The sequence below is a fragment of the Pinus tabuliformis genome, chromosome 5_2 (assembly GCF_031772625.1).
Source record: "Pinus tabuliformis cultivar Carrire ecotype Pingquan chromosome 5_2, CPIR1, whole genome shotgun sequence".
Classification (NCBI taxonomy): Eukaryota; Viridiplantae; Streptophyta; class Pinopsida; order Pinales; family Pinaceae; genus Pinus; species Pinus tabuliformis.
This window is the reverse complement of record NC_142306.1, coordinates 197700853-197727524: the sequence shown is the minus strand read 5'-3', so window position 1 is coordinate 197727524 and position 26672 is coordinate 197700853. Positions and strand designations below refer to the sequence as shown.

The 26672-nt window shown below is 39.2% G+C and overlaps 1 pseudogene across 1 annotated transcript in view; it reads left to right on the top strand.

Moving 5' to 3' along the window:
• Positions 1-26672, top strand: part of LOC149158242 (uncharacterized) — a 162130-nt pseudogene that overhangs the window by 83227 nt on the left and 52231 nt on the right. The window contains exon 3 of the transcript XR_016261670.1: positions 11699-11778. The product of XR_016261670.1 is annotated as an uncharacterized LOC149158242 (transcript). The remainder of the gene's footprint in view (positions 1-11698; positions 11779-26672) is intronic.

Genomic DNA, 26672 nt, shown 5'->3' with positions numbered 1-26672 from the left:
GATTTCTTGCACATTGTATTGTAAGTACTCTTAATTGTTGAAGATATCTTTTCTACATGTAATGTATGAAATGATTGATTCTAGTTGATGCCAAAATTGTGCCCTAATTTTATTGAAGGTTAATTGAATGCTAGCTAGATGAATATTGCATTCATTACTCATACATGACATGTTAAGAACTGTCCTAGTGGTGAACTCCTAGTAGCTCTCCCGTAAAACTCCATTATTTCATTGAGTGGGTAAATGCTTGAAATTTGTTGCTAGGGCATCAAATTTCGGCCTCCTTAGGAACAAGATTAGATAATCTATCACATCCTTGACTCCATATGCCCAAAGGACAAGGCACTAGCCAAAAACATTGGTGATCTATCTCACTTTTTCTTCATATTTTCTCTCTCCCGAATTCGGTCCTTTCAAGGCTAGAGAAGGAATCTAGGGCTTGACGCGAATTTATGTCCTAGTGGTGAACTCCTAGTAGCTCTCCACTTAAACTCCATTATTTCATTCAGTGGGTAAATGCTTGAAATTTGTTGCTAGGTCATTAAATTTTGGACTCCTTAGGAACGAGATTAGCTAATCTATCACATCCTTGCCTACATATGCCCAAAGGTCAAGGCACTAGTCCAAAACATTGGTGATCATTCTCATTTTTCTTCAAATTTTTTCTCTCCCAAATTTGGTCCATTCAAGGCTAGAGAAGGAATCTAGGGCTTTATGCGGATATTTAGGGAGGAAGGATTTTGGTGGTTGGAGAGCCTAAAGATCAAGTAGGTAGTTGTTGGCGCAAAACCTATCAATTTGGTAGGCATCCACTTCAATATCATCCGTAAATTCTCTTGCCCTAGGTGTTTGCCTTAAGAGGAAAACCCTAGTTTTTCTTCCCTCAACTTAAGGAATTTCTTGAAGGTTTCATGAGCCTTGGCCTAGCTAATACACTTTCGAAGAATCCTTTTCTCCTTGCCTTGACCTGGTGTTACTCCGACACTTGTCAAATCAATCAAGCCCTAGGTCTTGTGCCTCCATTTCGAGGAATCTTCATAGAAAGCGGATTGCTTCCTTGTGAAGCCTTGAACCAAAATTGTGTCTTTCTAGAAGAACTCCTAGCGAGATCATTTAACACTTCAACCTTGGAATACTTATTATAAGTAATCTCTTTTCTACTGAGACTCCTCTCGTCGGTGAAAATCCATAAAAGCTGGGGGTTTTGGCTGTGGTGACAGTGGGCCACTGCCCCATTGTTGCTAATAGGTCTAGTTTGTACCTTGTAGAGTTTCTCTCTAAGGCATGCTAGATTTTGCGGCAACAAGGCTTATGTTAGTTGCCTTGGGTAAACCCTAGTCTTGCCCTAGGCTTCAACTTGGGGTTTGTTGAAGCATGTTGTTTTTGAAGCTGATCATATCTATTTATTCAAGCCTTTTCTTGGCCTTGTGTACCTAGGTAAGCCTGCTAACTTTGTCTATTCTTTCTACTGAGACTCCTCTCGTCGGTGAAAATCCATAAAAAGCAGGGGGTTTTGGTTGTGGTGACAGTGGGCCACTGCCCCATTGTTGCTAATAAGTCTAGTTTGTACCTTGTAGAGTTTCTCTCTAAGGCATGCTACATTTTGCGGCAACAAGGCTTACGTTAGTTGCCTTGGGTAAACCCTAGTCTTGCCCTAGGCTTCAACTTGGGGTTTGTTGAAGGCATGTTGTTTTTGAAGTTGATCATATCTATTTATTCAAGCCTTTTCTTGGCCATGTATACCTAGGTAAACCTGCTAACTTTGTCTATTCTCCAACCCTAGGTCACCTGTGCCCTAAATAGGCTTTTCGAAGGGTACACTTTGCCTTGTTCAAGCTTGTTGAGTCTTGTCCTTAGGTAGAGTACTCATCCTAAATGTATCCTTGTCACCTCCAAGCCCTACACTTCATATATCTATTAGGTGACCTGCATAGGGAAGTCTCCCTTGTGGTGAAAATCCACTATCCACTAAAGAGCAGGAGGTAGTGGCTGTGGTGACAATGGGCACACCTCATTGTGTTGTCACTTGGTCTAGCTCTTGCCTTGTGAGCTCACCTCACAATGCCTGCTAGATTTTAAGGCAACAAATAGCTTGTGGATGTTTCCTTGTAAGCTTGGAATATTTAAATGAAAAGCTGATTTGAAGGGGTAACTATTCATGTATCATGTTTATGCTTTCACTGTTCATTTTCTAGCTATATGTGTGATTGTTGCATGTTAAGAAATAATTATTTTTGTGGTTAAATAGTTCAGATCTAATTTATCTAATTAAGAGAAACATGGGATAAAAGTCACCTAGGGCTTGAAAATTTACATACCTTTAAAAATTGGTTGAATTAGAGTCCTTATGTTTAGGAATGTAAATTGGGTTTTGTTTCAAGTGATATTGGTATTCTGATTATTTCAAGCAATGAATTTTGTAATTAGGATGATAGTAAGGTACCCTTGTAACCTCTTGTTTCTCCTCATTTGATACTTGTGTTGGTTTGTTAACTAATGAAACTTCATGAGCGGTGATTCCCTGTTTTTCAACTTTGATTGATTCTGAGTTTTTTTCCTATCCATAGTTTGTACTTGCCTTCTGAAAATATTGTTCATTTAACTAGTTCTGTCGATGTTTCTTTGTCAATCCTTAGAATGGGTATATCCTTTCTCTCTGCCTTTTTACTTCTGTAAGTACGGTTTAATTTTTTTCTTAGACAATTAATTTCCTTATCTTTGTCTGTTGATATCTTCTCAATATTTTTCTTGAGATCTCTCTCTTTCTATTTTTATCATTCAACTTTGTTTGTGGGGGTGGGGCATTTGTTTTCAACTTGTAAATTAGGATGTTTCATTTTGTGGTCCATCAATTCTTCTCGTAACATCTCCAACATTAATGTCATGGTTGAATAATACCTCTTTTATGACCTTTACTCACCCATTGTTAGATAACTTGAGACTAAGTGGGTGCACAGAGTACAAGTGTCTCACTAGTGATATACATTTTTGGTCTTTGTTGATTTTGGGGTTAGGCTATTTAGATTAAAGTACCTCTTAAATATTATTATTATTATTATTTTCCCATAGAAAAAATCATAATTATATTCAACAAAAAACAATATCTACATTTAGTAGATGCCATAACATTACCATGAAATGACTGAGGATGTTTGAGAGTGGTTCCGACCTCATTGGATTTCATATGGAGAAAGTGGAATTTTAGATTTCATTCAAAATCCATCAGACTTATCAGTTTTTCAGGGTTTTATGATTGGGGGATTGCAATGTTTCCATTGAATTTTGTCATGTATTAGGGTATGGAACTCGTATTTAATCAAGAGCACCAATCCCTCTATGTACCTTGATGTTAGTGACATTGGTTGTCGAACTCCTCCGGGATTCGCTCCCAAACCGGGAGCTTTTGAAAATGTCGCTCCCGCTCCCATTTTTGTTCTCGCTCCCCGCTTTCGCTCCTACTCCCAAGTAACACTGAGCCAGATGACGTTGGAAACTCTAGCAATAGCCAGTAGTACTGGTTACAGACTTTTGTTGTAGAGGCCATTTATAGCCTCCTTGGTTATGTGTTCTTGTTTTGATCTCTATATCATCATCGTGTATGTGTTGGACAATGCACTGGGTGCCATTTTGATATAATGGATATATTCATGAGCCTACTTTGATCATATGTTGTCTTCTATCTATATTCTAATGTTGTGTGTTTGGAAACATGAATGAAAATCTTTAAAATTATGTGTTTTTATAAAAAATAAATATTTAATGTATTTTTTACAACGACCGAGTCATTGAAATCGAGCCGGCCGAGTCGATACGGAGTCGGAGTGGGAGTCGACCCTCGGTCGAGTCATTGAAATCGAGCCGGCCGAGTCGATACGGAGTCGGAGTCGGAGTCGACCCTCGGCCGAGTCGGAGTTGGAGTCGGAGTTTTAAAACATTGGTTTGATCTTGCCCCTTTGAATACAGTCTTTGATATGATGGTACTTGATCTCGATGTGCTTGGAGCGGTCATGGAACACTGGATTGTCAGAGAGCTTAATGTAGCTTTGATTATCACGACGTATGATTGTAGGATCCAACCTCTGACTAAAGAGCCCAACAAGCAACTTCCTCAACTAGATGGCCTCACAAGCTGCTATGTTAGAAAACATGTATTCATGCTGGTAGACATGTATTCAGACATGTATTCAAACTGTAGCCTGTAAAGGTTCTTTACTGTCACACCAATCTGCTTTATCGCTCCAGAATTTAAGGGCTTGAGGTAGGCCTTTCCTCTGCTAAAAATAACCTCATAACCCTTGTCCTCTAGAGGTGAAACAAAAACAAGGTTTTTTTTTTAAGGCTTGGAACAGAGAGGACATCCTTGAGATGAAGAGGGTTACTAGACTCCCTCTCAAATCTGATAGTACCCACTCTCTTGGTCAACTACTTGCTATCATCTCCTAGTTCAATATGAAACTGCTTGTCCTTCTCTGTCAACTGGCTGAAATATTCCTTATTCCTAGTCATATGGCTGGATGCTCCACTGTTAATGTACCATATGCTGTTGGCTACTGAGCTTGCCATGTAAGCTATGACTGAGAAGTCCTCAAACTTGGAATTGAACTCGTCCACCTTTGCCGAAGTTGCCACTTGGTCGTTCTCGGACCCCTTCTTCCTCTGAGGACAGTTGGTGGCATAGTGTCCAAACTGAAGTCATTGGAAGCATTTTATCTTGCTTAGATCCTTCTTCTCTTGTTTGCCTTTAGAGCTGGACTCGGCCCCTCCTGTGCCTTTATTACCTTTGGCCTTGCCCCCTTTGCCAACTAGGGCAAAGTTCTCCTCTTCCTCATGCTTAACATGATCTCTAGATCTAGCCTGCCTCCGAATCTCCTCTTGAACATAGTCACCCCACAACCGCTCCTAGTCTGGAAGCTTCTCTTTGCCACTCACTGCGTCTTGGAAGTTGTTCCACGTGAAGCCCTAACAATGCAAGGCTCACCAAATTTGCTTCAGGTACTATCTCCCACACACCAGCCAAATTGTCCTTCACCTGGTGAGATAAGAGATTATGGGCTTTGACTTTTCCATCCGTATGTTTCTTACTTTGTCCTTGAGCACGAGTTTTCTGGCCTCACTTGAGCCCGGGTAGAGGTTTAAAATAGCTGTCCACATTTCTTTGGCAGTTTTCTTTCCGGAAACATGTGGCACAATATGGTGTTTGAGTCCCTCAAGAATGATCTTTCTCGCTCTGGCATCATTCTTGTTGTGTTGAGCCAACTAACTGCTGGGGGTCAGTTGGTGTGGCTGGTGGGTTACCCACAAACTCCTTCACACTCTGCTCCTCAAGCACCACTGTAATCCTCTCCTTCTAAGAGCAGAAATTTGCTGCTCCCTCCAAACTGTGCTCTGGTCTCAAACCCTGCTATGACGTTCTGCTGGTCAAACTCTTCAGAAACCCTTGCGCGCTGGTTTAACTGGTGAAAACTGTGCTCTGTGAGTTAAAACCTTGGGTCGCACCACTCGAAACCCTAGCACAACCCTTCAGCTCTGCTGCACCTTCCTTTTTCTATTTAACCTGTTCCTGGGGTCAGAAACATGGGTGCTGGTCTTCACTCAGAGATGAGGCTCTGGTACCATGTTAGTTTTCTTAAGGCCCAGCTATCTAATTTGTGAATATTACCGAGTAAAGAACTGAAATCTGAACTTTAACTTTTAACCCACAGATATACTGAGTTTTCTAACTGGCATGGAGCGGAAACAAAAGGAATAGACGAAGACAAACACATCATAAAAACTGTGCACAATAAATTTTACCTAGGAAACCCCAACAGGATAAACCTGCAAACTGTGTTTTCTTTTTATTTTCTTCAGCAATAGCGAATTACATAATGACGGATAAAACTTCTCTTCACTCAGAAAATGCCCAACTAACTGCGCACAAGCTAAATTCTGTCAAACCAACTCGGCCTCCCTCTTTTGTGTGATGCAAGTTCCATACTGTCTCGTATGACCTTCTGTGTAGCTGCTCTGTGCAAACCTATTTGCTCAACTGGTGGAAGCACAATTCTGAAGATGATGACGGCTGTACGGCCTTCTTTCTCGAGCTGAAGTGTACTGAGTTGAAAACCTTAGTGCGGGAATTCGCTCTGCTCTTTTACTGAAGTGAGAACACACTAATCTGATGCAAAATGACCAAGTCTGTGCGCTTTTTCCCTCCTAGAATTTGACCTGGGCCCACCGGTCCCACAAGGGCTGAGATTAAGTCTCTCGGGATGGCTGAGATCTCTTAAGTCAATGAATAATAAAAAAGTGATTTCTGTACCTTGGCCCCACTTGTGGGTCCCTCTCCCAAATTTAGTGCACCTGCTAAACCTGGCTGAACCCTTCCTCCTCTAAATTCATTTCACAAAAAGGAAACATTCCATTCGTACATTCACTGTTAAAGACAACCACCTAACAATCTACAGAATTGCATCAACTGAGCATATGTCCAGAGTCTCATTAAAACAATCAGTCAAGACTGTGAATCATCTCCAGCAGCCTGCAAAAGATGCCTTGTTCATGAATATGAGGGTGGAAATATTCTAGCTGACCCTCTTCTTCCCCCTGTATGAACCAGTTACCAAATTCCATTAGCAACCCTACTTCTGAGAAGCCACCACTGATCTGGTTCCACTCCCTGTAGACATGTTGAAAGGAATATAGTTAACAACGAACTGATTCCTTTTAGTTCATCAAAGAAAGGATGCAGCATATAGGGTGATATAGAATTTTCTCTACCCCCTCAACAATTTGATGACAAGCATGGAATCACCAAAAATTTGCAGAGAGGTGATTCCTTTCTCACCAGCTAGCATGAGAAGAAGCTTCAGAGTCATTAGTTCCACATAAATAATTGCGCCCTGAAGTTTCCCTCATATAAATAATACCCCCAGCACCACAGCTCTGAAGATCCCCTTGTGATGCACCATCAAAGTAAGTCCATGGTTTAGACTTGTCCACATACTGTTCATCTACTTGATGAACAGATTTTTCCATCTTTTGCTGTCTGAAGCTATTGAGAATACCCATACCCTGGGAGGAACATTGGATAGGAAGGTTAAATCTATCGTCTTGAAATATTCCTTTAATTCACTTAGTCTTTTTTTCTTTTTGACATTACTACTCTTCCCTGTGTGTGTTTGTGTTTATATATAATCTTTCCCTGACAGTAATACTCTTCTAAATGCACTTTCCTGTTTCACTTTTCCGGCGATAATTCTTCTTCCTTATAGACTTATAGTTTATAATATTCATAACTATAACCTGGAATAAAGGTACCAAGTCACACTTTCTATGTTTTTGTCTTCAATATAATCCCAAGCATAATCCAAACTATTCAAAAACATATTTGATAAATATTTCTTTTTAACTTCAATTATATTATTGGGTAGGGACTCAGTGTTTGAGATGTGTCCAAGTGAAATAGGGATTGCGATGAGAAAAAACACAGTACTAATTTGAAGGTTATCGTTTCAGTTATGAACTTCTCGTTTATAAAAGCAAGTTGCATGTCCCTGTTATCTCTCAGAAATATCTTTCTTGAAAAGATCAAAATGGTGTCTGAATAACTATAGGAAAAGAGCCAATATCACCTCACTTGATTCCTCTCTCTTTGGGTTGGTGCTTTGGCAACCTCAGGGAGGAATCCCCAAGTGATTAAAGTGTCAAATATGGATTCTAGGGGATAAGTACGATCTCAAACCAGTGAATAAAAGCTGCTGTTCTGCACTAATTGAATCAGAAATATGGAAGTACAATGTTAGGACAGCAAACCTAGAAGCTTAATTTGTGAAAGTAGATGATAAAATCAACGAAATCACTTACAAACAGGTGGTAACCTCTCCTTTCTACAATAAAAGATTCATAGCAGCAAGAAAAAGTATCCCAAAACTTGAGGAAAACACTTGAATAAGGAAATTTCATATGCATTTGATTATGCAAGATTAAAAGTTCAAAATTTTATGATAGTTTCCCTTTGTTTCTGCAACAAAAAGTGCAGATCAGCAAGTAAACTTACTGAAAATGATAGGAGAACTATAAAAATGCAATCTTTGACTTTGAATTATTAACTGAGCAGAAATAAAAAAATCGTTATATTTTCTTTCTATTTCTGCAACAAAAGTTGCAGAACAAGAAGCTAACATAGCATGAAAAGCGAGAAAAATCCTTAAAAACAACCTCTCACGGTTGAGTCCAAGTATCCCACTCCAAAGCGCTATTTAACATGTTATTTTGCAAGTATTTTCAATTATTTTGCCTTGGAATTTTGCTTAAAATCAACTAAACGTAAAGTGACTGATGCCTTGTCCTTGAGTTAATGAATGTATGGAAATAAAACTAATAGCACAAACAGAAATCCCACAATTTCAGTGCTTTAAAAAATCAAAATAAGCGCAAGTAAGAGCTATGTAAAAAGATAGATATTCTTACACACATGTACTCGTGATATGGTTGCCAAAAGAATGTAGATAATGTCTTTATTTCTTGAGTTGGTAAAAGTACAAAGTTACAAGTAGGTGAAACCATGAAACTCATCAACATCCTCAAGTAAGTTAGGGGAGCCAAGAATCTTACAACTTCTTGACATCAAATGAAGTACAACTATGGTATTGGATGTGAGAAATCCCAGTAGTAAATGAAACATAAGTGTATTTTCTCAATGACTGGATCTCAAGGGAGTAGATTGATAGCAAGGAGATGAAAGGAATTAAGGCACAAATAAATGTCTCCCTTGCTTGCACTTTCTTTTATAAAGAAGAGAAAAACTAAGAATAGGGAGAGAGATCTAAGATGGGAGGGAGATTGAGAATAGAAGGTGGTCAAATCTAGGCCACCACTGAGAATAGAAAACAACACCATCCTTGCATGATAAAGAAGCAATCTGAAAACTTCATAAATTGCCAGGAATAACTAGGTGGAGTGCTGCTGCTCTAGCCATTAGAATATCACATTCATCTGCCAAGTAAAGGTCAGGTGGTGGGCCCTCCTTTTGACCTGGAATAAACAACTTGAATTAGAATAGCACATAGTTCTCCTAGGAATAATGCAAATGGAGTGGCCTCCTCAAGAATAGATCTCATGCATGAAAGAAAAGTCAAACTCCAAGTAGATCGCACTTCCCAAGCTCTAAATAATATGTTGCTTGACATAGAAACCAAGTCAGAATAGAAGCTATAAATATAATATAAGATTTTTAAAATAAGAAATTTCATTTTCCTCTAAATTTCACTCTTTACCCTTTTACTTAATTTTTTATATTATCATTAATATTTTCTGGGATGTCTGAGACGGGTTACAACTTACAACCTCATTGGAACTCATATGAAGAAAATATAATTTCAAATCCCATCCAGAATTCAATTGAGTTATAATTTTTAGGATTCATCTTTTCAGGATGAGATTCTGTAATGATCTATTCTAAATAATCTTTGCTTGGAATGCAATGATGCCAAGACTTGGAATGAAGATAACCCTCCTTTCCTTGAATAAATTTTTTTTCAAGGCCAAGTAATCTGATAGTAGCAACCAGCGTGTGCATGAACTAAAAGTCAACTAAATTGAAGTCAATTGGACTGTTCTGAAGTGATGTGTGTTGAAGAAGTCAAGTCAACTAAATTGAGCTGAAGTGATGTCAACTGAATTAAAGTGAACCAAAGTGATGTGCAAGTCAAGTCCAATTGAACACCATGAGTAGGGTGCACTCTTTATAGCGCTGATAATAGACCATGTGGGCCCAAAGAGATGCTAATGAGGCCTTCTCAGGTAATGTGCCCTCCTGTGCTAAATAGTATTACTTGGTCAACCACTCAACCTGGAAAAAGTTTACTTAGAGTGCAAGGCAAGTCAAACTGAAACTATACTTGAAGTGCATACTGAGCCAAACTCAGAAATAGGCAATACTGCCTAGAAATAGATCACACATGTTTGTTCCTTGTGAAGCAAGTAACTTGCTCTCCAAGCAATCTCTCAACTAGGGTGGATTGGTCATCTAGTCAGAATACCCTGAAACCAATCATCAAGAAAGACTGAAATCTCTAGGTCAAATCATCATCATGAAAAAGTACATGCCAAAAACAGGCAAGGGTGCTCATCACAGCTACCAAAAATAGTCTAGTGGAAACATAAAAATATGAAAATGCTTTGAATTATCAAAAAATTGAAATCCAACACCATTCTTAGAAGAGTGATCATGGGGTACCTACTGTTTTTAGAACTTGCTGAAACTGTAATTTTGACCAAAAATTTAACTTGAAATTTGACCACCACGTTGTTCACCAAAAGAGGTACCCAAAAATATGACCAGATCTTGAAATGCCAAACTCTTATTTAACCTAATTTTTTATGGTCTCGGACCACCAAATTTGGACCACTTTTGTCTTCAGTATAGAGTTATTTTGAAAAGAACAATAACCCTACTTTTGGTTGAACTTTGACAGTGACTGACTGAAATTTTAAACTTCTCCAAGTAAAACCAAAATTAAATCCTTTGCAAATCCTCATAAAAGGTATCCAAATATGTGATCAGATTTCAAGAAAGATGATTTTTCTAAGTTCTAATAATGAATGTTTTTCAAGAAAGTGAATCCTTTTTTTTTTAATATGTCGTTGAGGACATCAATACAATTTCACTTTCATTTTTTAGTGTTAAGAATTTTGGAATAGGAATTCTTGGAATTTGCTAGCAAACCAAAGGCTTGTTAATAGCAGCCTCGTTATGACCCAATTTAGTGTATGTTTGTAACCTTTTTTTTTGTAATTTAGTTACTCATACATTAATTAGCATACAAAAAAGTACATTCTTGCCAGGCTGTCTGTTAAACCTCTTAAGATTCTACCTATTTTGGTCTTCAATATTAATAAATTTGATCATAATATCAATATATCTATCTGGACTTTGAAATCTGGATATAACAATAGGAAGATAATAGATGTTTTTCTTTTCATTTCTACATTCCACATGCAGGATGCAGAGTGCAGAGAGTCTTGTTTCTCAATCTCCCAATGGCTGGGTTTCTGCATTCCTGCAACTCCGCATCTGGTGTGGAGTGCAGAGCCGAGATTTCAAGTTGTTCTGCCCTTATCTGTATTTTTAATTTCTGCGCATTCCACATGCGGAATGTGGGGAGTCTTGTTGCTCTGTTTTCCCATGATCAATTTTTCACATTTCCACATTGTTGCATCTAGTGCGGATTGCACAGTAGAGTTTTCAAGTTCTTTCCTTTTCTGTATTTCCACATTCCACATGTGGAATGCTGTCTCGTTGCTTTTTATCCTCTTATTTCTCTTTCTCTTTCTCCATATTCTCAGATTCATGCATCACTGCATCATTGGCTTGAACCGTTGTTTGCTCCCCTAACATCAGATATGGGGGGTATACTCATATAACCTTTCGAGTGTTCTCCTATCTATGTTTATTGGTTTGATGCTTCAAATGTGGTAATTGAAACATCATATTTTTATAAGTTAGCACCTGTAGGGATTTCCCATTTTTTGTTATTGTTTCTCTGAAATAACTTATTAAAAGGCTTCTTATTCTTCATAGTTACAGCGTCTAGGATATTTTTCATATTAGGTGCAATGGTTCTATGAAATAATTGATTAGTTTAAACTTTAAAGTACCATCTTACAAAGCTTGAAAATATTTTCAATTTGTATAATTTTATGACATGATATGCAGGGGATGCGATAGAGAGTGGTTCCCTGGGAGAATTAGAAAAAGAAAATCAAAATGGTGCATTGTTTCCTGATGGCATTGAGGTGAGAAAGGAGTGATTTTTTGGGTCTGTAGAGCTCTATTTCGTTTTATTATCAAATTATTTAGTTTCTTAGGGATTTTAAGCTACAAACTAGCTTCAACCGTCATCCCTTTTATCAGCTCAAACAAATGGCTGATTTCTGATTTACAGTATGCAATACCTCATGTTTACTACCTTTGTTTATTAATTGTCATATTGCATGTTAATTGTTAAATAATAAAAATCTAATTTTATGGTCACGGCCAAGCCAGACACCAAATTGGTGTATGAGACTCCCTTGTTTATGGGCCAAGGGACCCACTTCCATGCAGTTATTTGACTGCTGAAGTCTAGGGAGGTGTACATACTCTACCCCCCTCTGGATTTGAACTTGTGAAGTCGTAAGTGGAAACACATGTCCTTAACTGTTAGCCCCGCTCAGGCTATGTACAATTTTTGTAGGCATACTTTTTGAAACATTATTACCAACCTCACAATGACATTGCTTATGAAACAGCTCTCGGAAGTGTTGATTCCTTAAAAATAGGCTAAAAATTAGCATGTAAAAGGTGCTGATTCTAGAAATCAGTTTTTAAAAGTAAAGTTGTATGATTTCAAGCCTAAATGTTATTAAATTTTAGTAAATATTTTTTATACAAATTTATTGAAACCCCCTAAAATAACATTTTCTTGAAAAATGAGGTAAATCTAGTGGAATCCAAAAATAGGCCAAAAATATGATTGAATAAACTAAAGAGGTGTTCAAAGGATCAAGAGTTTAATACAGATGTTCTGCATTTGTAGAAATTCAAATACTTCAGTCTCCCCAATGCTTGTTTTGTGGCTGATGCTCAAGATCATCAGATCAGGTCTGCCCTTATATGAAATTGCATTCGGCACCGTCACAACCCAGTAGCGAAAATTCTGATCTGCCCCATAATGAGATCACTGGTTTTTGTCAGAAGACCAAATTTGCTCACAAACAGGGTCTTGGAATTGGCCTCATTCTTATTCAGTCCACAATGGTTCTGGTCCAGGGGAAGGGCCTTGTTCTAACATCAATGACTCTCCTCCTCTCATCTCTGTTCAACCTTGTAATATGGAGGTAGAGAGATGGGAATCAAACAATCAAGGAAAATGAAAGATATCAGATCTTGTCGTAGTTGATGAGAAAAAAATTACAAAGGAGTAAATGCTCGACTAAGGCCCAAAACATTCAAGGAATTTAGTAGGAAGTCACCCACACACCCAACCTTTGACTTGGGGCACTTCTTGATGCATACTCAGTTTGGATCACTCTTTGATGCCAGTTCATCTTAATGCAGTTTGGAATGATGGAGGTTGAATATCCCTCGCAAAAAGTCACTCATGAGAAATGCTTTGAATAAAATCAAGCTAGACAATCTTCCATTAGGGGATGAAGTTTTCTGGTTTTGAGCTTAGGTTGTGTAAGAATTCTTGTTGGCGGCCCTTTTGGTCTTTTAATCAACAAGAAGGAAGCAAGGGTGTTAGCTGTGGCTCTGTGGTTGTAGTCATGCCTAATTAGCCAGGATAGTGATTTGTCACTGGATTTCACTAAATGTGTATGGACTACCTTCCTTTGCAGACGTAGACTATTCAGGTTTTGTTCTATTTAGGCCCCTAACTTGTCATAGGACAAGGTCAATCTAATGGAATGGATGAACCCCCATTTACCTAGTGCAGAATGGATTCTGGGTGGCGATTTTAATAAGGTTGAGTGGACAAGTATTGGAGGAGAAAGCTGCTGGGCTTTATCTAATACTTAATAGTGAGCGAGTAACCTAGAACAAATTTAAGGTTGCATTAAGGGTTTTTGATCCTAACTAGAATAAACAAGATCTACGTTATCAGGATGTTATACTTGGTCCAACATGAGGCAAGGTGAGGTTCAAATTTAAACTAGGATGGATATGATTTATGGGACCCAGGATGGAGTGACTTTTTCAGGTAATCAACATAGAGCTGTGGATGTGCAAATGTGGTCCCTAGGCTCTAGCCACCTCTTTATTGTTTCTTCTTTCTGTATAGGATTAACATAACAGATGGGCTGTCCTTTAAGCTTAGTGTCTCTCTTTTGGCCTTTGAGGACTTCAAATTTTTGGTGCATAATTTTTGGAGTTTGGTCTTGTTAGCACTAATTTCTTCACTCTGTAGATTGATATAATCTTTTAAAAATCAGCAGTAGAACTCAGTGAACATATAGAAAAATTTGCCCTAAGTGTCACAAGCAAATCTCCCTCTCCGTTTGGGCTGGCGCTTGCCAACCTCAGGGGGACATCCCTAGTCTTTGTTCCTACTATTCTAACGAGTAAATCTGCAATATAACAACAATAAAAAAAAAAAAGATAATGGCTGTTTGACCAGCAAGTTATTGGCCAAACAAGCGAGTAAAAAATCTTTAAGTTTAAAGTGTGAATGTCCCTTGCAAGTCAGCCTTTAATATGGGAAAATAGAATAAGAAGAAAGCTTAATTAAGTGGCTAATTGCCCAAATAAATAGTGGAAATAACGCTTCATATATTGCACAAAATACCATTGAATCAAACAAATGAGATTGAGTGGATCAAAACTGAATTTTATTGCACAAGAGCCAAAGGTTGGCTGCAAGATGACTATCACAGGATTTGAAAACAATGATATCCTGATACAAAATAATAAGAGCTAGAAGAGAGAGAAGAATGGAGAGAAGAGAGAAGGCTGCTTGCTTTTCAAGATAATTTGAATTTGAAGGTTTGCCTTCCACTTGAATTTGTGCCCAAGAGAAAGATAGGTTGAATTCTCCATTATTGGCCATTATTGCGCATGGATGAATTAACTGAGATTTGAGTGGAGAGAAAATCTGGTTAAGTGACCGTTGCTTGAGTTGAACTAAAATAATTTTGATTAAATATGAGACAAAAATAACCGTGGGATTAATTTAGTCAATTTGACTTGAGTGATTTGTTCTAATTAATTTGATTTGGCATATTTTTCTCCCTCGAAACATTTTTTAGGAATTTTGACTTAGCTTGATTTTATCCTTACTCATCTTTAGATAATTCGACTTGCCTAATTTGAAAGGGTTGAATTAGTTTCCTTTTTTTGTGGAGCGAAAATAAGGGAGGAAAAATAGGGAAAACGGTGAGAGGAAAAGGGAGACAATTTAGGGTGATGAATGGGAGGAAAGATGTGAGGGAAAATAGGAAATAAGGAGGGACAATAGGAGAGGAAGTAGGAAAGGAAAACACACAGGGAGAGAAAAATAAAATTGCTCAATTGCCATGTCAATTCATCCCTTGCTAACTAACTAATGACTCACCCCATTTCATGCCACTTGTCCATTCACAACTGTTGCCTTGTGTCAATCTCTTCAACTACCACCTCATATTGCTAAAAATAGACATGCCAAAAATAGGAATTCCCCTATAAAATGGGAAAAAGTATCAAATGCTCGCGATAGATAGAGGGACCCTGCCATATATAGCATGCCTAAAAATAGTCAAGGCTAAAAATAAAAATATCATTGCATGCCCACAATATTATACTCATTAGTCCCAAAATCTTATTGGGAACCCAGATATGTGGTTAGCATTGCCATGCCCAGACTTCTAAAAATAGAAAGTCCTCAAAATTAGAAGAAACCACCACCATCAGACTCATAACTTAGTGGGGAGTCCAAATGTGTAATTATACCTGAAATGCAACCACTATTAAAAATATAAAGTCCTCGAAATCTCATAAAATTATACTCATTGGATTTGTATTTTAGCAAGGAATCCAAATTGGCGATCATAATTGACATGCAGCTACTACTAAAAATAGAAATTGCTCGCATGTTGCCCATAAGTAGCTCATCAAACTCATAATCTCATGTGGATTCTAAATATACCATTATCTTTGACTTGCAAGTCCCAGGGTGAAACGTGCTAAAAATAGTAAGTACCATGCATGTCCCCCGACGTGTTGTTTTTCCACAATCCTAGTGACTAGGATAGAATCTTAAATTACTGATGCTACCAAACCAAGAATCACAACGAAGCTACTTTACACAACAAAATATATACAACACTAAATCTACTAGCGCACAAAATATAGAAAACCTTTTATACAATTTGTACAATAACCCAATTTTGTTATATTAATCTAACTGAATAATACAACAGTCTAGGGCTCCTGTACTAGGGATAATGGCCCTCATACATCCACTAGTACAAGAATACAAAACTGTGGCTTGGTGTCAGTCCATTGACAACCAATCTACCCTCAACAAGATACTTTGACCATCTGGCTTTAGCGCTCTCTCTCTCTTGAAGAATCTAGGGCAATTAGGTGTAGTGTGATTCTTCTTGACTTGATAACAATTTGTGAAGCCTTTTTACAAGTTATCTTAGCTTGATCTTCTTCTTATTATTAGTGTGTGTGTTTCATCAAACTGCTACCAAAAACATAAAGACAAGAACATAGATGTTGGCTCTTTGCTAGGGCCAAAACCTTTCTCCTCTTGAGAGAAAAACCCTTTCATAAGTTTCTCTTATTGAAGCTTCTTATTGACCAATGCCAAACCCTAGACCCTTGAGTAGGATGTCCTCCAAGCACAAGTCAAGTCCTTCCTCTATTCAAAACTTTGTTCTCGGCACATAGACTTCCTTCTTCCGACACTTTGCTTCCCAACACTTCGTCCTCTTTCTTCGATCTTTGTCTAGAAATAGTCCTTGCTCATGAAATATGTTTCTTCTTTACTTAGAGATGATCTTCACTTATGAAGACACCCTTCCCTTGATCCAACGAGGTTCTTCTTGAGATAGGTCTACAAATTGATGTAACTGAACAACAACCCTAGTTTTGCCACGTGTGGTAGGAACCCTAGAGAATTAAGGCTCTTTTCCTTTTCTAGAGAGAGAGACTCCTTTGCTAGACTTGGGAGGCCTTGTAGACTTGATTTCTCACCCAAAACAATGATAATTCATGAACTGTTTTCTAGCTATTGTTATGCCGTAGACTTGCCTTCCTTTCTTCGCACGTGTGATTGTTTCTAGCCCTAGAAATAATCCTCTACACTTCGGTCTTCTTCCTCCTTTCTTCGCTTGTCTTGGAGACCCTTAGACTTGCCTTCTACCTTCACTTTCCTTGGCTTCTACCTTCGCTGATTTCAAAGCTTGATTGATGACATTGAGAGGGAGTGGACAACCTATATATATAGTGGATTGTCCCTCCTTTAGGCCGACTTGACTATTTCTTCATTATTTTCTTTGTTTTGCTTCTTTTGGAGGACATCGCTGCATGGAGAGGACTTGCACTTGTCTTGGAGGTATTCCTTTGACCTTATACATAGTGTAACATGCCCTCTAAGGGTCTTATATGAATACATTGACCTTTTGACTTCCTAGAAGCACTTAACCATATGTTTGACCTACTTAAATGAGCAAGAAACTCATTGACATATATTATAAAAATAATATTTCTTTTCTTGAATAAATACAAATATCAAAAGTACATTTGTGAAGACCGAACCTAGTTACATTTCCTTCAACACTCTCAGCGCTTCTCGGTCATACCCTATACCTTCCCAGTCCTTCGGCTCCCCATCTGCAACATCTACCTCTATCAATGCTCCAAGTCCATCTGGCCACTGAATCTCGGCCCAACCATCTAATCTCTCGTTGATTGTTTGTCCATCAACGGATCAACACATCGAGACTCCTGTTGAGTTGTTCACAACTCCGTTTGTGAACAACTCACGACTGCCCACTGCTGCTCCTCAGCTACTCAAGGACTTCAACCCACTATAGTCTTCCTGCAATGCTCCAATGAAGACCAACATAGGGCATGAAGGGCTGCCACCTATCATTGCAAGATGTCCATCTCCCACAATAAACACGAGCTAGGAGGACTGCCCAACATCTGCTGTAGAATTCCTTCTCCACACAAGTCTAGGGCTACGCAACTGCTCCTCTGGCTCATCAAATCTTGAGCTCAACAACTGCCACTCTAGCAACCACCTAAGTCCATGAAGATGATGCACATAGGGCTCCAACTTGGGCACTATCACGCTGTCATCCACTAGACCATAAATGCCCAATCTACGTTCCCACTTGGTCCACTCACACGCTACCCTCCAACAAACCACGAGTGACCAATCCTTGCTGTAGCATCTGCTCTTGGTTAGGGCATCCAACACCTATGGAGACCCTTCCACATGGCTGCTAACAAACTTCTCGTAGGACACCCATCAACTTGCAAGTCACATAAACTCAAGAGGACAAACACATCTATTCTGCAACCTTCTGCTTCTCCTCTTGACACAACACATAAGCTATTGATGTAATCTTCTCCTTAAGATGTCCACCAATTGTCCTAATCTAGGACTGCCATCCACTTAGCATCCAACCATCAACAATGTGACATTTACAACACACTGCTGTTGCCTCCTTGACCTTGATTTCTATGCATTCACTGGACTGGTTAGGGCACAGCCAAACCATTGCTCCACTCTTGTGTGATCTTCTCTCAAATGGCTGCTCCCTTTGTTGTCCAATCTAGGCATCAAACTATTGACCTAGGGCTTGAGGCTCTTCCTCAATGTACCCTACAACAATCCTATACTCAACAACAACTTGAAACAGTCCCAAACTCATGAAGGAACCCTTGTCTATCTGTGCTCTTGACCTGGGCTAATGCGGCCTAGAGAAAGGACCTCTTACAAGCCTCCACGTCCTCCAAATCTGCCTTCCCAATGTTTCTATAGTAGCCTCCTTCCTACAACTTGTTACAAAGATCCTCCAACACACAAATGCACAAAAAAATACCCTTGAAGATACCTCTAACCAACGGCTTTGTCTTGCATAAGAACGCACCCAAAGAACAAGAGAAAATCACGCCAAACTGTCCTCCTAGCCTACACACATTAAGCCTCAAACCTGTGCTATCTTCTCCCAAGGAAATTGCACCCAAAATCAGAGAGCTAAGGGAGTTGTTTGATGATTAATGCACCTTTTGATGTATCAAATAACCTCAACGAGCCCTCTTATTTATACACTTCTCAAGGGCTCCAACGAATTTGTCAAGAGGGCTAAACTAGCCCTAGCTGACATGCTTTCCTTGAAAAATTTGCCCACACATAACTTCAAAAATTAATATCTCTTCACTGACAATGCAGAATTGAACGATTTTCGATGCGTTGGATTCGTCTCAACATCTACTATCATCCTCAACCATCACATGTCACAATCTTGACATGGTTTTGGCCCAATCACAGTGGGTGCAAAACCCCAGGCTTGGGTTTCAAGCCTACAAGGCCCTTGTGGAGCTCCTTCCTCCAAACCTTCGATCCTTAAGGCTTGGAGTACCTCCCAAGCTACAAAAAGCTAAGAGGGAGGTACTTCAAAGACTAGGAAGTAACCATCATCATCCAGCGACACTAGCCCATCTGACGTCCATCCCTGTAGCATGCTCTGTAGAATGAACCTGACATTCTCAGTAGTGCCTCTGCCTCATCATATCTGAACCTGAAGATCCCAAAACTCCACAGGGCTGCTCCCTCTGAGGCTAGACTCCCTCTGAGCCTACATGATCTCCACTGGCTCAGTCATGCAAGCACTCATCTCCTGGATCAAATACATCTCGTGCAAATCCCTCCAATCTCGGATATGCAACATTATTATCTGATGAAGACTCGAACCTGCCAATTTGCAGTCCATCACCTGAAGTCATCTTGATCATACCGATCTTGTCCAAGCCAAAGAAACCCTCAAGCTGTCCCGACTCCCAACCATCCATGGCAAGTCAAAGGAAGTCTACCATCAACAACTTTCCCTACAAAAAAGCTGTTGTTCACCAGGCTCACCACCAATCCACCAAAACTCCTAGCCAATCTCATTGCCAAGCTAGTCAAGACCACATCTCCATGTCTTCAGCTGAACCCTCTGCTCTATGATCTAGATACCCACAACTCCCTCTGAGTTGCTTCGCTGTGCACACTCTGGTTCACTGTCCCTCAAAGTAGCTCATATACTCTGATACAATGTTGTTTTTCCACGATCTTAGTGAGTAGGATAGAATCTTAAATCATTGACGCTACCAAACCAAGAATCACAACAAAGCTACTTTGCACAACAGAATATATACAACACTAAATCTACTAGTGCACAAAATATAAACAACTTTTTACACAATTTGTACAATTACCCAACTTCGTTATATTAATCCAACTGATAATACAACAATCTAGGGCTCCTGTACCAGGGATATTGGCTCCCATACATCTACTAGTACAATAATTCAAAACTAGGCCTTCGTGTTAGTCCATCAACAACCAATCTACCCTTAATAAGATACTCTGACCATCTAGTTGTAGCGCGCTCTCTCAGCTCTTCTCGGTCATACCCTGTACCTGCCTGGTCCTTCGGCTCTCCATCTGCAACATTTGCCTCTAGCAATGCTCCAAGTCCATCTGGGGATTGAATCTTGGCTCAACCATTTGCTCTCTCGTTGATCGTTCGTCCATCAACGCATCAACACATCGAGACTCTTGTTGAGTTGTTCACAACTCTGTTTGTGAACAACTCACGACTGCCCATTGTTGCTCCTCAGCTACTCAGGGAATTCAACCCACTATAGTCTTCTTGCACTGCTCCAACGAAGACCAACATAGGGCACGGAGGGCTGCCACCTATCACTGCAAGATGTCCATCTCCCATAATGAACACGAGCTAGGAGGGCTACCCATCATTTTCTATAGAAGTCGTCCACACACAAGTCTAGGGCTGCTCAACTACTCCTCTGGCTAATCGAACCTTGAGCTCAACAACTGCCACTCTAGCAACCATCTAAGTCCATGAAGATGGTGCACACAGGGCTCCAACTTGGGCACTATCATGATGTCCTCCACTAGACCATAAATGCCCAATCCATGTTCACACTTGGTCCACTCACACATTGCCCTCCAACAGACCATGAGTGACCAATCCTTGCTGTAGCATCTGCTCCTGGTTAAGGCATCCAACACTTATGGAGACCCTTCCACATGGCGGCTAACATACTTCTCCTAGGACACTCATCCCCCTGCAAGTCAAGTCAACTCAAGAGGACAAACAAGTATTCTGCAACCTTATGTTGCTTCTCTTGACATGACACATAAGCTGCTGATGTAATATGCTCCTTAATATGTCTAGCAACTGTCCTAATCTAGGACTGCCATCCACCTAGCATCCAACCATCAACAAGGTTCCATCTACAACAGACTGTTGCTGCCTCCTTGACCTTGATTTCTGTGCATTCACTTGAATAGTTAGGGCACACCCAAACCACTGCTCCACACATGTGATCTTCTCTCAAAGGGCTGCTCCCTTTGCTGTCCAATCTAGGCATCCAACTACTGACCTAGGGCTTGAGGCTCCTCCTCAATGTACTCTACAACAACCTGTACCCAACAACAACTTGAAACAATCCCAAACTCATGAAGGAACCCTTACTTATCTGTGCTCTTGACCTGGGCTAATGCGGCCTAGAGAAAGGATCTCTTACAAAGCTCCACGTTCTCCAAAACCGCCTTCCCAATGCTGCTATAGTAGCCTTCTTCCTGCGGCCTGTTACAAAGATCCTCCAACACACAAATGCACAAAAAAATACCCTTGAACATACCTCTGACCAACGACTCTGTCTTGCATAAGAACACACCCAAAGAAAAAGAGAAAATCACGCTAAACTGTCCTCTCCTTCGCACATGAAGCCTCAGACCTGCGCTATCTTCTCCTAAGGAAACCACACACAAACTCATAGATAATCTTCTCTAAGTGGGCTCCCTTGCCTCTTTGTCCTGGCTGCCTCAGACGCTGCCCATTTCAGAGCTCTCTTTGATGATTAAAGCACCTTTTGATGTTTCAAATAGCCTCAATGAGGCCTCTTATTTATACTCTCTTCTCAAGGGCTCCAACGGATTTGTCAAGAGGGCTAAACTAGCCCTAATCGACATGCTTTCCTTGACAAATTTGCCCACACATAACTTCAAAAATTAATATCTCTTCAACGACAACTCGGAATTGAACGATTCTTGATGCGTTGGATTCGTCTTGACATCTACTATCATCCTCATCCATCACATGTTGCAATTCTGACATGCTTTTGGCCCAAACAGATTGGGTGCAAAACCCCAGGCTTGGGTTTCAAGCCCACAAGGCCTCTTGTGGAGCTCCTTCCTCCAAACCTTCGATCCTCAAGGCTTGGAGTACCTCCCAAGCTACAAAAAGCAGCATGACGAAGCCTCACTAGAATCCTAAGCTCATAAGGACAAACGTGTGACTACCACTGTTGTACTATCCCTAAAACTCTACCTCCTACAAAGTAGGGAACCTACTAAAAATAACAACTCTCTCCACTCCGTGCAATAATGTGTCTGAATCATCATTGAATCAATCCTGTAACTAGTTTACCTAGCAAGCAATCCCCAACTTGTTTCTGCATTTGACTTTGAACCTCCAACTTGAGGAAATGTGTTGGTATGTATCCCTCTAAATTTGGAAGGGGTGAGTTTAAGGTTTAACAAGTCCCATGTCCAAAGGGTGATCTTTGCTAGATGTTAAATTTTGTGGTAGGAGGGTGTAGCACACAAAATTGTATAAACTATTCATCAATGGTTTAGATGATTTCCAAGAAGAGATAAAGTAAAACAATCATGACAAGAATTGGAATCCATGAGAGCATTTTTAGCACCCTTTGGCAAACAAAAATGTAAATTTTATTCATTGCTGATTTGGATGGTTTCTCGAGGTCAAAGACATTGGTGTGGTTCTTCGAGGGTATGTAGTGGACAACTCTAGATATCAAACTAGATATACTTTCATCCTTTCAAGGGAGTCCTTATTTGACCCCATATGGCGACAAAAAATAGTAGACAATAGTCTTCTTTCATCTAGTCAATCATATTTCACTTTATATTTCTGTTTTAGGGTAAAACTAAGGTTTGTTTAGCTTACTTTCAATTTTCAGCCATAAAACCCTAGATGTCTAGGGTTTTTTTAACAAAATTTTGACCTAAAATATTAGGGTTTTCTTGGACATGTTTGACCTAGAGTCATTCTCATTGCAAAATATAGCCTTGCTGATTTTTGTTGTTGAATGGTTGTTACATGTCTTTCAATTTTCAGAATTTATACATTTATAAACCCTAGATCTATCCATTGTTTCAACCCTATTTTTTTATTGTTGATGAGTTGTTTATAGGGCTGAATTATATTGCTGTTGTAACTTGTTTACTACTATAAATTTTAATCTTTTACAAAGGTTTTATAATCGCTATAGGTAATTTTCGGATTTGCTTTGTTTAAGGATTGTTTTGCCTGAGATTATCACTTGATAAGCCCCCTAAAACAACCTTTGAGCAATTTAAACCAACTTTGAAATTTACTTTGAGAGACCATCTTATCCATAACTTGCTTGATATATTTTATTAGTGGTGAATTGGGCGGCTACTTAGGTGACCTTAGGCTTGATTGTCTCGCCTTAGGAACCCTAAGCCCTACCTTGTGTTGGACTCAATGTTATCAGAACTGAACCGGTGATCGAATCAAAAAACCTTGTGGACCGGGAATTGGTTAGAAGCAGACCGAAATTGGTAAAAAAACGGGACCAAAAAACGGTTTACCAAAAGCACATAAAATATTCATATTTTAATGAAAAACATATATATTCATGTGCATCCATATGAATCCAAACCATTTATATACAAATATGCAAAAGTTCTCATTTATATATCAAGAAATAGTGCATATAACCAAAATAACACTTAGTGCAAAACATTACTGAACAAAAAAACATGAAGAAGCATGCTCTAAAAGGCCTCTATAGTCCAAAATAGCACGATAATATGATACTACAGTCTACAATACTACAACTACAACCTACAAGTGCTAATTGTCATCATCAAAATCATCATCCTAATCCTCCTCATCCTCATTTGTAGAATGTGTAGCATCCAAGTTTGCAATTGGATTACAGCTTGAATCCCCTGGCCTTGATGTTGCTACTAGTAGTTCTGATATATTTTCCTCTGTGGAGGTGGGTCCATGTCCAACCAAAAAAGGTTTTCGTTGTCAAATGCTAGTGCCTGGCTCTCCACAATGCATTCTGATGTTGGATCAAAGTCACCCAAGGCAATGTTGCTTGATTCAGGGGTTTTGTTCAGCGATTGGTTGCACCTCAATCTAAGGTTTTACTTAACAAAAACCATGTCATTCAACCGCTTTTGCTCCAAACGGTTCCTCTTCTTAGTGTGTATATGCTCAAACACATTCTAATCCCACTCACACCCTGAAGCACTACATGTTTGGCTCAATATTCGAATTGCAAATTTTTGCATTTGAGGGCATTCACCACCAAATTGTTGCCACCAATAGGCTGCAAAAAGGGTGGAAGACAAAGAAGTATTAACAAATGAATTAGAAAGTTGAAACTTGGACTCAAGAATTGCAAATTGAAATGAGCAATATAATAATTTGCAAATTTTGATAGTTCTTACCGAGGGGATTCTTTTCTCTATTTCTTACAACCATAGAAATGCCAAAGGCACTAATACTCTCACTGAAATTCAAGAGCTTGTTATGAATCTGATCTTGAGTCTTGGAATCTGGGAACATGCAGTCAATGCATTTATACAATCCCCGTAATACCTCTCCATCAACCTCAAAATTTGTAGTGTAATGGTACCTTCAAATTTCAAAAAACAAAAACATATTCATCAACTAATTTTGAATATTTTGTAAATATTTTCTATTTAGTAATGAATGAAAAAAGTTAAAAGTTAAAACTTAAAAGCATTGAAATCCAAAATTACATACCTTGGATTTAAGTAGTAGCGAATTGCATGTAAAGGTCTATGGAGTTATTTTTTCTATCTTTCATCAATGATTCTCCATAGAGGAATATACTTTTGCCTTTTATCCCCATATGTTGCCTTTATTTTTTCTTTGGCCTGATCCATGGCCAAATAAACAAAATCCATGGCAAGTTTATCACTGTCCACCATCCGCAAAATTCTGACAAGAGGCTCACTAAATCACACGATCTCCTCTGCCTTTGACCAATTTTTCTTGTAAAATACTTGGTCAACCATCTATTTCCATTCAGCCTTCTTGCTCCACTGAGATGCATTCCATTTATCATAGGAAAACATCTTCCTCAAGTTGGATTTTTGTTGAACAAGGGTTTGGAATGAAAGAAAGTTTGTTGTAAATCGTGTTATGGCTGATTGAACAAGCTCTTTACCCCCAATGTGCTTTCTCATAAGGTTCAAAACCCATGAGTGGTTGTAGATGTACTTGGTTATGGATTTTGCATCATCCACACACTTCTTCACCCACTCAATTTTGCCAATATCCTCAAGCATGAGGTCCAAACAACGGGCTGCACCACCAAATGGTGGGGTGCTTTTCCTCCAACATCTTTTGAGCTGCAAGATAGAGACATTATTCGTGATCACTTGTACAACATTTTCAACCCCTACTTCTGTAACTACTTCATCCAAAAGACCAAATAGTAATTGTGCATCCTTCACCTGATCAGATGCATCAATAGATTTGAGAAACATAGTACCTTTTGGACAAGCAATTAAGAAATTTAACGTGGTGCGAGATCCACCATCAGTCCATCCATCAGACATAATTGTGCATCTTGTTTTGGTCCTGTTACCACTCAATTTAGTAGGAGTCCTAGGAGGGGTTCCTAAGGGACAACTACTAGATCAAGTGGCAACAAGGGAACAAGGACCCACTGTCACCTCAGTCGATGTTCCCCGCTCTTTATAAACTTTCACCGATGGGAGGAGTTCCGGTATGAAGGAAATCACTAATGAATGATAAGTTAATGATAGAATAGGTAGTGATTTCCAGAACCCATTCACAAGAGAGGCTTAATGATGGAGTTTGTTTGCTTTAGAAGCAAGGTGTGGGGCTTTCCAAGAAAAACTCAAAGGAGGCCTAAACCTAGGATTGGTGATATTTCTTGATAGGAGATGCCCTATACCAAAGATTCCTAAGGGAAGAATGTTTCTAGGTGGCCTTGTTAGATAATGAAAGATGAAGTAATAGGATGACAAAGAACCTTGAGAGGACCAAAGCAAAGCATAAGCAAGGGAGATGAAGGGATCGACATAAGTGAACTCTCTTTGAGTTTTCAAGCCAAATAGATCCCTTTGAAGGCCACTAACCTAGAAGGACCAAGGGTTAAATGATTTGGGAGCTAGGGCTTCATTTATCTCATAATCCGACTGTGGGATTGGCTTCAAATTTGGAGGGCATGTAGAGGATACCCCGCGCAACTCCTCACCAACTCGCTGAGGAAACTAGTGGCTAGAATTGAAATATGTAGGGCATGAAAATTTAGGAAAGGAGAAGAATTTATGGTGATCACCTAGGACTTGTAGACCAGTGCCTTTCCTATTGAGGAGAATGGAGTCAAATTGATTTGATTTAGGATTCTTGCTATTTCAAGGAGCCTTATTGCAACTTCACATGCCCTAGAGAAGTAGCTACAAGGCAACGACAAGGATTTATACTTTGTGGTGCAAGATAATGGAGTTTTAAGGTGTAATTAATTAATCCACCCCTAGGAATAGTTCAATCTCCTTGCCAAGATGAATAATGTATACAACGAGCCAAGATTACAATGTGTTTATGAATTTTGCATCATTAATTAAGGCACAAAATTAATCATGCATAACGTTCCATACATTAGACAAATTATATGAAACATTTTGCATAGAAGAAGCACTTACATGACAAGAAGACTATATCCATCCATCAGACTTGCAAAAATTGTGAAAATTTCAACACTGAAATCCTATTGCAACAACTAGAATTATTTCTTCTAATTGTAAGTTAATTTATCAGTTTATTGCTACGACACCAACGAAATAATGACATTGCAA